The 16,099-nt window shown below is 30.0% G+C and overlaps 1 long non-coding RNA gene and 1 pseudogene across 14 annotated transcripts; one reads left to right on the top strand and one right to left on the bottom strand.

The window, feature by feature from the left end:
* On the top strand, positions 693 to 2,940 carry LOC107634018 (annotated as a pseudogene).
* LOC107632088 lies at positions 9,878 to 13,222 on the bottom strand. Of its 14 annotated transcripts, XR_002360023.1 has the most exons (7): positions 12,100 to 13,218; positions 11,299 to 12,005; positions 11,098 to 11,166; positions 10,740 to 10,877; positions 10,517 to 10,629; positions 10,350 to 10,427; positions 9,878 to 10,122 (listed from the first exon to the last, which is right to left on the bottom strand). It is a non-coding gene; the product is annotated as an uncharacterized LOC107632088 (long non-coding RNA). The 14 variants fall into 14 exon arrangements; XR_002360022.1 differs by having other exon boundaries at positions 10,517 to 12,005; positions 12,100 to 12,137; positions 12,278 to 12,311; positions 12,382 to 13,221; XR_002360015.1 differs by having other exon boundaries at positions 10,517 to 10,877.

Raw genomic sequence — 16,099 nt, 5'->3', positions numbered from 1 at the left:
AAAGACCAACAAAATAATTAAACAAAAAAATTTTTCAATCTTTCCCAAATCTAATCCTATTTTCACTTTTCAATATTACTCACAGTAAATAAAAAAAAAACACAAGTGCACACATTTTAAAAATTTCAAAAATCGTTTTAAAAAGTTCAAAATTCATTTTAAAACTTTCAAAATTATTTTAAAAAATAAAAAGAAACATCCAAAATGTAACAAAAACGAATCCAATTTTTTTTTTAAATTTCTAATAAAAAGAACATCCAAAACCTAAGAAAAATCTAAAACTATTAAAAAATTTCAAAATTCAAAAAGAAAAAATATCTAAAATATAAGAAAAAAAATTCGAACTTACGAGAAAGAAACATTTAAATCTGAGAAGAAAAAAAAAACATAAGATGAAAATGAACCAAGTAAGAAAACATAAGATGAAAAGATACCACATTCAACTCAAAATCTTAATGTGTCAAGTTAATAAGCATCTCATCTTATAAACTCCTCACTCTTTCTTTTTTTTTTTTCAATGTGGGATTAATTTTTACACTATTCACACTTACTACTTACTAGAGTTGACAGAATTAGTCACCAAAAAGAGTTGACAAAATTAGCTGGTACCCTAATTAATTTTCTAAACTTTTTCATACTAAAATTATGACTAATTTTAATATATTCAAAACATATTTTTATAGTTAGTTTTAGGTCTGAATTATTATCATTATTGGTTTTAATTTTATAACGTTATTAGGAGCTGATAATTAATTTCATCAGAGTTCAATTGGAAAATAAAACCTAAAAATATAACAATACATGAATTATTATTGGCAGATGGGTATTGTTGGAAAGGAATTGGACATCGATTTTGTGATATCAACGGGCGATAATATTTACCCGAGTGGTTTAAAAGGAACAGATGATGCAGCCTTTGACTATTCATGCACTCAAATCTATACTGCTCCAAGCTTGCAGAAGCTATGGTACACTCTGCTGGGTAACCATGATTACAGGGGAGATGCTCTGTCCTTAGACACGTTGATAAGAGATGGATATGCTTCAGATCTTATGTTGTGGATGCACGAGTAGCTGAGTTTTTCTTTCTTGATACAACTCCCTTTGTGGATAAGTACTTCACTCAACCTCCACAACATGTTTATGATTGGAGAGGAGTGTTGCCTAGAAACCGATACATTTCCAATCTCCTCACGGATCTCCATTTTGCTCTCAAACAATCAAATGTAAACTGGAAGATTGTGGTGGGTCACCATACTATTCGAAGCGCCGGCTTCCACGGCAACACACTAGAGCTTCAAAACCTTCTTCTTCCTATTCTTCAGGTACCATATATACCTACATATATATGTATGTAATGTACCTTACTCTATTAAATATAAGCATGAACAAGTGTTTGAGGAAATGATGATTTCAATATTATAAACGGTAATATTAGGAAGACAAAAAAATTCAAAATTTATTTTGTTTAGTATTCATTAATTTAATTAATACTAAATAAAATAAATTCTGACTGTTTTTGACTAATTATTTTCAGTTACCAAATATTTTCGTATTATAAGTGTGACTTGTGTTCTGTTCTCCAAATTAAATTCCAAGTTCTTTAATTTTAGTGAACAAATATATAAGACAACATATAGTTACGTAAAACATATATATTTATTATTTAAAAATGATGAATCGGGTTAGTGGTTACTATTATATGCTTATTTACCTAATGCAGATGATGTTTTGCAAGGCTATAAATAATCTGCAATTGCTTCCATTAACAGCCAAATTCTTCTTTTTATTATTGTTTCTCAGGAAAACAACGTTGATCTTTACATAAATGGACACGATCATTGCCTACAGCACATAAGCAGTCTTGAAAGGTTTGTTATGTATTAATCATAATAAACTTGTGCCTACTTGCATATACATGAGCTTCACACATTATATATGTCACATGTCTTTTCATTTGAAAGCGAAACGAGGAATAATATATACGTTGGAATCAAACAAAATTATAGTATAAAATGATTTTAATTATTTGAGAGCTATAATAATGGATATGTATGTGCATGAATTTGACCAGTCCAATCCAGTTTTTAACTAGCGGTGGTGGGTCAAAGGCGTGGAGGGGTGTCGTGAACTGGTGGAAGCCAGAAGAGATGAAGTTCTAATGTTCTATTATGATGGACAAGGATTCATGTCTCTTCAGCTTACTCAAACTCAATTAGATATTGCATTCTATGATGTCTTTGGCAATGTTCTACACAAATGGAGCACCTCTAAGCACATTCATTTTTCAACCGTCTGAGCAACTTCAAACCGTGGTTCGTGTGGTTTCATATTTTTACCTACTAAATATGTAGTATTAGTATATGTACTTGAATCTATAATAATCCGTTACAATATATTTTCTTAAGAGAAAAAAATAATATTATATATATATATGGCTAAAATAAAAGATAAATTACCTTCTGTGATTTATATAGTGCCTATAATTATAATTAAGTTGAATGTTAACTATAATAATTAGGTATATGTTATCTACTTTTTTTTCTCTTTCTTGTGATTATTTAAATTTAGTTTAACACCACCAGTCTACGGTGGTGGTGGCTGTCACTACTGAAAAAAATTTTTGCGGTGAAATCACAAATCCATCAACAAGGTGCAAGTACGTATTCAGTTTGTTACATGTGGCAACATTTGTGTTACCGAGGTACGGAGAATTTCTACTACATAGGCGCAATTCCTTTCCAACCTCAGCGTACATCCACTGTGCCTCCTCAATTCCTTTCCAACCTCAGCGTACATCCACTGTGCCTCCTCCACCCTCTTTTGTATGGTGATAACATTCTCGGAGTTTACTATCCGCAAAACTTGTCACATGAAAATGATTAAATTCTTGTGCATAATTGTCACCTCATCTTGCAAATTTTATTGATCTTCACCTCATCAACAACAATGTCTTTAATCTCATGAGGATCCAAATCTACAATTTTTTAAAACTTGTATTTAACAGTATCTTTAACTGTGTTTATGACTTAAGGATCTAAAGAATCTTTTCAAATGTCTTTATGGCTTCTATCATTATGGACCATAAGCTCTCTTCTACCTTAAGTGCATTAATTGCATTCGTAAAGATCTCTTTCACGTTATAAGACTCAACTGGTGAATCACTAATATATATTACAAGAGATAATTTATCCTTTATTTTAGAAAGAGTACGATAGAATTCATATGTGTGTGTGTGCGCGCGCGCGTGCGTGTGTGTCGAGCTTTTCGTCTGATCTCACAAATCAACCGAAGATAAGGTTACAGTGTTCATATAGTGGTAGTTAAAGTATTATGGTTCATGATTGGGACAGTATGATTCTATATGATTTATATATGCTAGTAATTAATTGTTAGCATGTAGTGCAAAATTCCGTCCATACTGTAATCTTAATCTAAACACACATATTATTGTTGAATCAAATTTCATGCATAATATGTATTATGTTTATTTGGACACAATTTAATAAAGTATATAACAATTACAATAACTACGCTTCATCATATATGTTCCACAAATCATAATTCCTTCTGCTTTTTTCAGACAAGCCACTAGGACTCTGAATTATTTCTAGGATGAGTATTTTTGGTGAACACAGTTAAATAAAGTCAAACATGCATTCAAAAGACAACTAGCTATTACCGTATGCGTTCAGCCCACAAATCATAATTATATATATTTTTTTAACGTCAATTAAATGACTGAAATGTTAAAAGATTGGAAATGTTTCTTTCAAAATTCTTTGGTCATTGGGCACGCAATAAGGGTATACATATCTAAGATGATCCAACCCTATTTGGTTGGAATCTTCTTCTTGAAGTTGCTGACCAATTGGACAAGGACAAGGCCTACTTAATTTTTTTCATGTGGACTGAAAATATCGATGGGTGATTATTATTTGATTTTCAACGTGACAACCAATGAATGTTGTTAAAAAAATTTAATTAAAACAACTTGCAGTTAGTTTAAACCTTCTTCCAGCCCCTTCTTTGATTTTTCTAAACGAAATAAAAGTTTGATGAGAGTGACAATTATTGACAAATAAGGTAATTATTCTTGCATATCTATCTTCCACGACCAACTTTCCTAAAACGAGAAAACTTTGCGTTTTAGTTTGATAAGCAGTGTTGAACTCATTAAGTTGGAGAAATACATTCTATATTTGCATGTTGGTATTGTCTAAGTTTCTATTTATATTCTACAATATATTGTAGTTTTATACTTTTATTTGCTGATGATTTTTGTCAGCGGATTACTACTAATAAGGTTAGATTAAGTAATGACTTACATATAACCTGTCGTCCAGTTATTCGTGCTGATTCATCACATGGGGGCTAGTAGTGTTAATTAAATATAAGATATATCAACGCAATTAACCAATTGATGTTAAAATTCAACATTTTTTTGTTTTTTTTTTCTTTCTCTTTTGATGCATCAACATTTGTTTTCTTATTGCTATAAGCAAAATATATTGAGCAAAATATGGTTCAACTATTTTTTTGATGATAAGCAACATTTGTTAGCAAAATATGGTTCAACTATTTTACATATGATGAAGTTCTCTCTGCTTTTCACTTTTCAACTATTATATGGTTCAACTATTTTTTGTTATAAGCAAAAATATGTTGGCACAAAAAAATTCCGATACTAAATAAAAATCTTATGGTGTTAGTTGGATATCAATGTTCTAAGTATTTGATTCTTTAAAAATTTGTGTTGTATATCAAAATTTTTGTATAATGCATTAAAATTTTTATGATGTAAATTGAAATTTTTGTACTTTAATTTTTTGAACATATAAAAAAAGAAAAAATATAAAGACGACGACTTGGTGATGATAATAATAAAGGAGGCCAGGATGAAGAGAAAAAATAAAAAAAAATAAAAAGAAAAGAAAAAGGATGACAACGACATTGTTGAAAAAGAGAAGAAGAAGACAATGACAATAATAATAACTATGATGTTATTGAAGAAGAAGAAGAAAAAAGATGATAACAATAACAACTAAGTTTAAAAAGTTTCTACATATCTAATTAAAAAAGTATAGGGTACCAACATATTATCAGTTAATTTATTATTATATTTTAAACACATATATAAGGAGACACATCCAGAAAATATATCTATAAAGACACTTCTATTAAACACAACCATAAAAAAAATATTTTTATTAGACACATCCATAAAAATATTTCCATTAAATATAGTTATAAATAAAAATTGACAGAAATTAGCAGAAATATTGTTGATAACGTAATAAGATTGTATTTAATTTAGTTGAGACTTGTTCAATAAAATTGTTTGACCGCGTAATAACTTTATTAGTAGAGTCAATGTACTCACTTTTAAAATCTTTTGCATTCGTCAGATTTTATTTTAACACATTACATAATTTAGTGATGGATATAAATGTTAGGGAGAAATTAATAATTGATATTATCCATCAATAAAAACAGCATTGCTGATAGTTTTTGACGAAAAAGTTTTCATTCATCAATAATTTGTGACTGAATTTAGTGACGGATGGTGTAACAAATTTGTTGCTAACCTGAAGGGAAGAGAAATTAAACTCCTCTTTTAGACACTTTCGTTTATCCATAGATAACTTTGGCCAGAAACATATTTTTAGACTAGCGATGAAAAATAACTAATTAATTGTAATTGAAATCTTTTAACGCACCCTTTTAGCTTCAATTAGATTACTGAAAGATATTAGTAGTTTTCATTCGGTTTAATTACTTTGCGAATCTATATATAATTTCACTAAATTTTTAATTAGGTCTCTATATTTTTTTTAATTAGGTCCTATATTATATAATTTTTTTAATTAAATTCTTACCGTGACAAAAATGTTTAAAATAATAGAATATTTTATTAAAAAAATAAATATTCTCTTTTTGAAAACTTCCATATTTCAAAAACTCCAAAAAAAAACCTTTCTCATTTGACTGCAAATTCACAGTCCTTAGCCCTAACATCTTTACTTGAGTTTTGGCTTGTAAGTGTTACGTTCAGTAACCTATCCTACAATGGAGATGCTGTTGCTGCTTGACAATTGAGGTGGATCTGCTGTTGGAAATGGTGCTGTTGGTGCAAATGGTGCTGCTGATGGATCTGATGTAAAAGTTCGTAGATTTGAGAGAAGAAGACAGGTTGAAATAGACAAAGAAAAAGGAAAGAGTAGAGAAAGGACTGCTATATCAGAGAAGGAAGAAGAGGAGCAACGAGAAGGAAAGAGATATCAGATCAATTAAGACCCTATTACAAGTGGAAGACAAGGGCTATTAGTAAATTCACAATTTACTAATATTTTTTTGGACTTTGTTAGGTAGACAATGGTTTTTGTGAACAATATGAACAATGAGCTCTAAAATTAGCCCAATAAAATAAAAACACACTACACCTCTAAATTACTCACCTAAATCTTAATATTAGGATAACTATCTGCAAACCTAGTGAATTGAACATTCGATATATCAAAGGTATAGAGACCTAATTAAAAATTCCGTAAAACTATAAAATCTCGCAAAATAATTAAACCTTTTCACTCTATATTTACACATTTGGTCTAGTCTAGCCTTGGATTTGTTGGCGATTTTTTGACAGTTTAATTAATAAGAGTCTCCTTTTTTTGACAATATTAACATTTTTTAATTTTAAATTACAAATCTTAAATATTAAAATATAAATTTTAAATTCTACCTCTGATCTAAAAAATAGCGTTAAAAAATAATTTTATATTAAAAAATTAATAATGTTAATTAATTAAAAACGAATTCTCTGTATTTCTTCAATTAATAAATAATCCCAGCAGATTACGTAATACCTTACTTCATATAGCCTTATTAGCCATTTAACTTGCGACACCTCTTTTCTGTTTAACCGTTTATAATTGACATTTCGGTGCCTATAGATTTGTGGCTTTTAAATTACAAAATTGGCAGTCCATTCCTTATCTTGTTAATTTAATTACTATTTATTTAAAGTTAACATTATTAACCATATCTCACCTTCAAAAAGTGTTGTAACACTTAGTTTTTGGATAAGAAAGTTAACGTCCAATAATTGTCAATGCAATAAAAAAACCAAAAATACCAACAATGAAATACGACATAATATATCATTTATATTAATATCTATAAAATATTTACTACGTTTACGATACATATAAATGAAAGAAAAATCAATAAACAGATTCGAAAACACATCATCAACTCGATGACGGGCTTAAGAAAACAACACCATGCACCTTGTTGGAAGGTTCAATTAGAGGAATAACGACAGCAATAATTTTGTATTAGGAAAGATTATTATCTAAATACGGTTTGAACAATTAAACGATTCAATACAAATGAGAGGGCAACACTTGTTCCAATATATTTGCTCTAATTTGGATTCCAGTCTAGAGCCTTACGCTTACGCATCACTACTTATAATTGTAATAAAACATGTACTATGTTAAATTCATTTTCTTTTTTGCACTTTCTAAATTGAGTGATGAACTCATTAAGATGATGGTGGAAGAGTCTCGATCTTTTCTGTTGTAATTTAATATTATAATAATTTATTTGAATAACGAATATGGCTTCACAATCCATCGTGATTCAATTTATTCTCTATCAAGCGATGAATCCACACAAAGTCATCATATTTGACCAATCAAAGCTACTCGATACAACTGCAACGCATATTTTTCGTATCTTATATTATGGTGGAAACTCAGGTGCAGTCGATTTCACGTGAAGTTAATAGTTAAGAACTGTTAGATGAAAATTTAGTTAAATTAGTCAAATTATCTAACGACTATCAGTTATCAACTTTACGTGAAGTCGACTGCACCTGATTTTTCACCCTTATATTATACTTATGCTCTATTATTTAGTTTGTTTTACTTTGATATACATATACATAGCATTTTTTACTTTTTAGTTGCATATATACCTGGTGATTCACTAGTCGCATATCTCACATGTATTCACAAATAAAGAATTAAACATTGGATTAATACTTAAAATAACTCCTAAAAGTTAACACATAAACCAATCTGGCCTTTTAAAAAATTGAGTGGTACAAATTGAATTGATGATCTTCTATTAAATTTTAATTAACATCGTAACCATTATTATTAGTGCGGTGCATATGCATAATAGTAAGAGTTGATAGAATGGAATGGTTGAAAAGGGGTTAGCTTGGACCACAGGGACAATAACAGGTCAACACCTGTCTGATTTGAACTACACTTTTGGTGTCAGTAGTGCAACTGCAACTTAACTATTCTTTTCATAACACTCCTTCTTGTCTTATCCTTCGTTAATTCGTCCAAATGCATGCATATATATAATTATGCAAAGGATTTTCGAATGCTATGCGGAGCATCTAATCCTCTTCAATTGTTTAATTTGTATTATTTTTACAAAGGAAAACTATAGGAAACAATTCCTCTAGAAGCTAAGATAAACCAACTCTATTATAATTTAAATTTTATAAATAAATAAAAATTTAAAAATCAAAATTTTAAAATTTAAAAATAATTCTTTCTATATTTATCCTAATCACATTTATAATACACAATAAAAATAATCTATAAAAAATTTAATTCCTTTCTATTTATTTAGAAACAATCAAATCTCTCTTTCCACAAACCCATCGTCTCTATACATTTTTTATTCCGTCATCTATCGACCACCGTCGTGTCTTAAATCGTGTTGCGCGGCTTCTTCCACGCGTCCCGTCGTCATCCTTCTTTCGTCGACGCCGTCGCTTACCGTCCCGACGTATCTGCACCGCCGCGGCTCCATCCGTTGCGACGCAGCCACTATCGGTCCCCCATTCGCGACACACGATCAACTATTCCGATCCATGGCGACTCCTCCACTCGCGATGCGCGGCTTCCGTGGCTTCCTCTTCACAACGCGCCACCACGAGTCACCCACCGTCCACGCAACACCGTCTAAGATGTCATCACCGGTCACCCTACGGCTCTTCTCCTTTCATGTTTGGTTTTGAATAATTCTTTTAACTAGTTTTTTATGTTTTTTTTTCCTAAATTTCGGATGATATTTTTTTATTAGTTTTGAATGATTCTTTTTCCTATGTTTTGTATGTTTTTCTCGTAGGATTTGGATGATTCTTTATCTTATGTTTTGTTTTTTTTTTTTTTAGTTTGGACGTTTTATTTTTGAAAAGAGAAATTAGGATTTGTGTAGTAATAAATGCTAAAAGATGAATTAGAGTAAAAAGAGGCAATTAATAATCATTAATTTTGTATCTTTTAAAAAATAAAATTTAAATAATTATTAATTAATGACAATTAATTAGTATAGAGTGTAGGTTCACTACAAGAAAAATCACTTTTAGCGGCCATTTATTTTGCTTTTAGCGGCAATAAAAATAGCCGCTAATACATTTACCAGCAATTAGACATTAGCCGTCTTATGCTTTGCCGCTAAAAGGTTTTAGCGGCAATTATAACATTTGCCGGTAAAGGCCTTTTTAATGGCCGCAAAAAGTATATAACTATTAGTGGTCATTTTCTTGGCAATTTGTATGGCCACCAAAAGTAATTCCAAAATTACAATATTATTTATTTTTAGCGGCCATTACTATTGCCGCAAAAACCTATTTTACCGGCAATTTATATGGCCACTAAAAATAATTCTAAAATTGTAATATTATTTACTTTTAGTTGCCATTACTATTGCCGCTAAAATCTTAAAACTTTTTTAGTTATATTATACTGATTTTCTTAAAAGCAACGAACTACTTTTTTTTTCTAGAATCTCAATTATTTGTGCCAATTATTATTATTAGTATGCATAATATAAATATACAAATTAATTACTACAAAATGAGATATTTCATTAAACTCAAAATATTGATATATAAAATTCTCTTGAAAAATAATAAATCATGTTACAAATCTAAACAACAAAAATGCTATAAGTCTATAACTATATTACATCAAGTTAGGCTATAAATCAATCCCTCTTTTCTCTCTTTCCTCTGTCATCATAGTCTAGATGGATCTGCCAAGACTTGTTTCAATAATCACATCATCAACATTCACCAAAGTGCTTCTTCCTCTGGGAAAAAATTCATCATTTGTAACAACAATAATTAGGACCTTAAATTCCCCCTGCTCAATTCAATGTAATGCATTGAATTTAGTTTCTAATGATAACAATAATTATAATAAAAATCAAACAACAGATCGTCAAATTATTGCTAAATACGAACCTTTTATTTGGCCTCATGATAACAATAATATCATATGCAATTTAAGGTTCTATATGTAATAAAATGGAGTTACCTTTGTAGGAAGTGGCAACATTACCCATTGATTTGAAGCTGATTTAGCTTTTGATCTTGTCGTTATTCCCACATTAGACTTTGAAAAGCAAATAAGCTCAACTACTCAGCACCACTTCGAAAAGAATGTTTAAACGAATATATTGAATCAATATAATATTGTAATACCTTAATTAGATGGCCTAGTATGTTTACTCTTGCCAATTTATTGTGCCTACTGGCTAGCAACAAAGCCAGAGCAATTGTAGTAATTTTTATTTGATAGGCCCCTTGTATCTCACCTGCCATCACATGCCATACAGTTAAATTTGTTAGATCTTGTTTATATGCATGTTAACCATTTGCTGTTAATCATTCTAATGTTTGAGTCTCTATTAAAAACTCCTCATACACTCATGATAGATAAGATAGCGGATTCAAGTTATTTGCAGCTAGAAAGCTAACTAGCTTTTCACATTCTACAAAGCTCCATCAAGTTAGGCAGCAAAACATCCTTCAGCAAATGAAAATTTTCCAAAGAAATTATAAACTGCATTGATAGAGGAAATCAAATCAGTGTTAATTGAATTGAAGAAAAACAGGGTGAGAAATTACCTACAAGGATTCTACGAATTAATTTTATCCATCACAGTATAAAACATTTATGAGATAAACTGATATCTAAAAATAAAAATAAGAAACATACTAAATTGAACCCTAATTATAGTGTGTAACTGTCTACTCCAGAATTAATAAAAATAGAAGCTGACCTCATGATTGCCATGCAATAAAACATAGAAAGAATATCCTCCAAGAGAGAAGATTCACCAGATTCCACTCTACATGAAAGAAAAAATCACAATCTTCAAATAAACAACACTTATAACAATTTTTTCAAAAATAAAATAAAATAAATAAAATATTTCAATAAAACAAATGCATTAAAAATTGGAAAGGTGCTGAGGATTTACCTAAAGCAAGGATCCTTCTGCTGGATTTCAACAAAGGAAGTTGTGATTTTGACTAAGTGTAGCAACAAGCAGTTAACACTCTTTAACTCCACTAGATTAGTCACAAGTTTCAGTAAAGTAAACATTTTCAGAAATTTAAAACAGTTTTCAAAAAAAAAAAATAAAGGGAATAGAGTCTGAAGTCAGTTTTCAATAGGTTTGTCCTACCACCCTCTGTATTAGGGCTTTGCCCTTAAGAAGAAACCAAACACAACCACTACTCTTTATGAGGAAAGTAAAGAGCCCTTCAATAAAATTATGTAGCTACAGCAAAATCCCAAGTTGCCATAATGCCAACTAAATAATTAAAAGTATGCACTTTAGTTTGCATAGCTCATGCCAAAAATGTACCCCAACTTCCATTCTTTTTTATAGGCCTGTTTCACAAGCATAGAAGAGTTGAACGATTTACAATATCATGTTGATTAAATTAAAAGCATGTAAATTCAAAATATCTTGTTTCTCTACAAATTCATTATTGAAACTACCAGCCTGTAGTTCTCTTGGAGATCTCGCAAGGAGTTGTTAGTTTTTTTCTAATTTTTCCTGAAGCGGTAGTTTAATTTGAGACAAGATACTCTTAATCTGAATAGAAAAATGTCAACCTGATATACCCCAGGGAATACCTTTTGACTAAGGCTGAGGTCCTTGAAATGAAGCCTTGTTGTCTGATTTTATTCAACCAAATGCCAAAAGTTACATTATTGAGCAAACTTGATCTTATAATGTAAGCAAGAAGACTCATGAAGAACACATGCTCACCAATAGATTCTGATAAGCCAGCTAGCCCCCACCCCAACCTGTTGTGAATAGTAGTAGTGGAGATTGTGTTAGTTCCTTCTCTGATCAAAGCAATAGGTACCTAAACTGTGGTTGTAGTGGAAATAGTAAAATTAAAAATATTCCAAACTTTAAATCAGGCCTTAAGTAATAGATCCACCTAAGTCTGCAACTCTTACCACACCTCTGCAAACCTATCACCAACAACCACATTAACAACAACACAGAACAAACCTTAACATGTATCATATTATGAATACTAACCTGCTTGCTTAGGAACAGAGCTCCAACATCCATGACCGTACTTAATGATATGCCTGAGAAGCTTTTCATCCTCTTGAGAGAAATAATAAAAGACAAAAACTAGACGAAAACTAGAATTTTACCATATTGGAATTATTGAGTTCAACCGTTGAAGAATCACCATGAATCAGGTTACTTCTATCAAACCTATTAATCAAGAGAATAATGCGCTAACAGACCAGAGAATCATACTAATTGCAATGGATTCTGCCAGATATCAAGTTAAGCAGCAAATATTGAAGCACATCAACATGCATTTCGATTCATAGCAATACATGATCATTACAAGAGAATCAAACCAGATTTCACATAATAAAATCACAAAATTAACATGAAATTTTCAAAAAATTCCCAATCAGATCAGAATATCAATTAAATCACACAAACCCTGGAAATGAGAATTTTTCAGTTAAGCGATTGAAATTAAATGAGAAAAGGAGCAAAAGGTTATGAGATGCAAACTAAAATCAGAGATCAAAGTATGTGGTAGAGGCAGCAACGAAGACAGAGATTGTGGCAAGAACCAGCGCCAGAGAATGCAGAGTGAGGAGGAGGCGACAGCGAAGAACATCAATTGAGTAGGTCAGTGTAGCACGTGGTGTGAAGAGGAGGAGAAGGTGGCAGTGGTGGAAAATTGAAGAGCCGGCACTTCTACTCAAGGAGATTGGGTGAAGCGACGAAGAAGAGGTGCCATGGGTGGTGGTAGTTCGACGCAGAATGAGAGAAATGCATAGCGAACGAAAAGTGATACTCTTAATAATAGCAGACAAGAATAATTTTATATACTATTGGTAATTGTTTAGCGGCCATTTCCTCTTATTGCCATAACAAAGGAAGTATTTAACGGCAATTATTCATTTGCCATTAAAAAAGTTCTTTAATAATAGAAGTTGTGGCTATATTACTATTGCCGTTAAAAAATTGTCGGTAAAAATCAAATTTGTTGTAGTGGTTAAATATGTTTGTTGGCTTGTTGTTGGCTATACTCCTCTTGGTTTCCTAGCGGGATTATTTTACAAAAGGTACAGTAATTAATGAGCAGTGTAATTTATATTATTAATCCGTTTAAAGGTCTGCATGTACAAGGTAGGATTCAAATCCCCAACACTTAAGTAGACGAATAAACTGACCACTTGACCAATCCAAATTGGTTAGTGTTAGTCGAATAAAATAAATTATAAATTGAAAATGGTGCAATTAGCATCGAAGATTGTACATGATAAATCTTGTCGTCTGTGATGAGTTTTTTGTCGAAATAAGGTTATCACTTATCAATAAGGAAAAGGTATTTAATTAGTTCGATGAGGTTTGTCGAAGTGAAATAGAGCAATTGAAACAGTGTTAGGATCGATGGTCAAGACAGTTGAAGATGATTTCACAACACATATATCTGGTAGGGATAGTTACTTTTCAAGTTTTGTATATGAAACATGTGATGAAATTTGTTTAGTTGAAGAAATCTATAAATATACAAGATTCATAAGAAACGAAGTTGAAATTCGATTTCAGAAAATATTCTCACATATTCACATCTCTAATGACTTTTTGAGTTTGCCAAAAACTTTATTTTCTGTAAAATTTCTCCCATATCTTTATATATTTTCATTTAAATTTTCTATGATTTCCTTTTCAGCAAGTATTTTCCCTTTTGCAATGTACTCTTTTCATTTTTTCTCTTTTCAATTCAAACACTTAAATTTCAGTTTATATTTCTCTTTTTCTTAGTCTTGTTCAAAGAAGAGTCTTTGATGCATATTTAAAAATTACTCCTCGCAAAAAAAAAATAAATTTTGTTCTCAGATAATAAATATTGGACCAACAAAAAATTTACTAAAAATCTACATAATAGTTAGCAAATAATTTCACTAGTTTCACTAAAGTAACACTCAACATTTTGTACTTGATTAGTTTAAATTATCAAAATTATTTACAAAACAAATTGGAAAGGTTGTACGGACAATCATCATCAGTAACATTTATAGCTTACTATATAATAATCCACAAAGCAACAACATCCAGTTTCATTGTATTGATTCACATTTCAGGCACAAATAGTTTAGTTTATTTAATAATATAATTGTCCCATTTTTTGGGTGCTTAACATTAAACTAATTATATCATGCAAAAGTCAGTCTTAGAAGAGGTTCCTTTCAACAACACAGCCAAGTATGTCGGCTGTTTTTTAACTCCAGTTAGAAAATCACAGCCACATTAGTCTACTAATTAAAGAAAAACAATTGATAAAAAATAATTTTCAAAAGTAAAAGTGATGAGAAGGAAAAAAAGATACATTTTTTAATTAATCTATGATTATTTTTAAATGTATGTGATAAATGTGATGACAATATTAGGCAGAAACCAAGAACGTTGGTCCACCAACGAGACGCCGGCAAAGATTGATTGGTCCTTGATTATTTGTATTAAGTTATTCTAATGAGGTAACTAATAACGTTGATCATCAAAGAGTGCATTAAGGGTATATATATTGATGGTGCCAACTAGATATTATTAAAAATATATTATGTGACCTCTAAACAGTAAGTAAATGTGACTTGCCTCCATTTTCTATCTGCGCAATATTATATATTGGTACACGGCTTATAAAATATTTTTGTGAAAACCTTGTTTTAACTTCTTGAAAGTTACATCTACATCTACATATACATATACATATACATATACATATACATATACATATACATATACAGTAATATTACATTATTAGTAAATATTATAATTTGCTAACGAACTATAATTCAAATGGTATAATCTCTTTATATTCATCTAAAAATCATAAATTTAACTCTCACTCCTAACTTTAAAAAAAACAAACGGATTGTTTACATTCCTAGTACTCTTCATGAAGCATATAAGAATAATGATAATAACTTACTGTGACCTTCCAAATGTTAAGAGAGGCATTAGCAGCAAAACTTTCTGTATACATATATTACTAATACTCAATTTATATATAAAATAATTAATACTTAGTAGACGGTAAATAAAATTTTTTACACAAATATTTAATGTTTTTTTTTGTTTGTATCAGGATATCTATGAGGTTGGAAGTTCAATGATTAATTTCTTGAATATTTACGAGCAAGCAAGCTTTATTTCTATTCTCTAGTGAGTATCGAACCCAAAAAAAATAGTTAAACAAGAAATACAGATCCTCATCTATATGTACTAACTAGCATTGGTACACAAATATTTAATGATATATTGACAAATTAGTATTATCTAAATACATAAATTTAACTGAAAAATAACATAAATCTTTTTACATAATATCATTGCATCAAAGTTAATTGAACTGGTAATACTAATAGTATGCTTTATAATTATAAATCTCTACTCTATAATCAAATAAAATATAATTTGACACCAATTAAAATAATGCTGTGTAGTTTTCATCATAATTTGCAATGATAGACTTAGCTCTTGTGTTATCGTCATTATTTGATGTATTATCCTCTCTTGTAAACATACTATTGTCTCTAACTAATTATTAATCAATGAATATCTATCGAGAAAAGAAAAATTGATTTCATAATTTAACTTATCATCGATGTAGAACGTCATCTTAATATGCATTTCAAGAAATTTCTATCAACATAAGCATTATTGCAAAGAATATCATTTATGTGTGTTAATTTTTTTTTTTTTTTGTGCCTAAAAT

This window comes from Arachis ipaensis, chromosome B03 (assembly GCF_000816755.2).
Source record: "Arachis ipaensis cultivar K30076 chromosome B03, Araip1.1, whole genome shotgun sequence".
NCBI classification, from domain to species: Eukaryota; Viridiplantae; Streptophyta; class Magnoliopsida; order Fabales; family Fabaceae; genus Arachis; species Arachis ipaensis.
The sequence above is the reverse complement of the archived record's forward strand: the minus strand, read 5'-3'. Positions and strand labels throughout refer to the sequence as shown.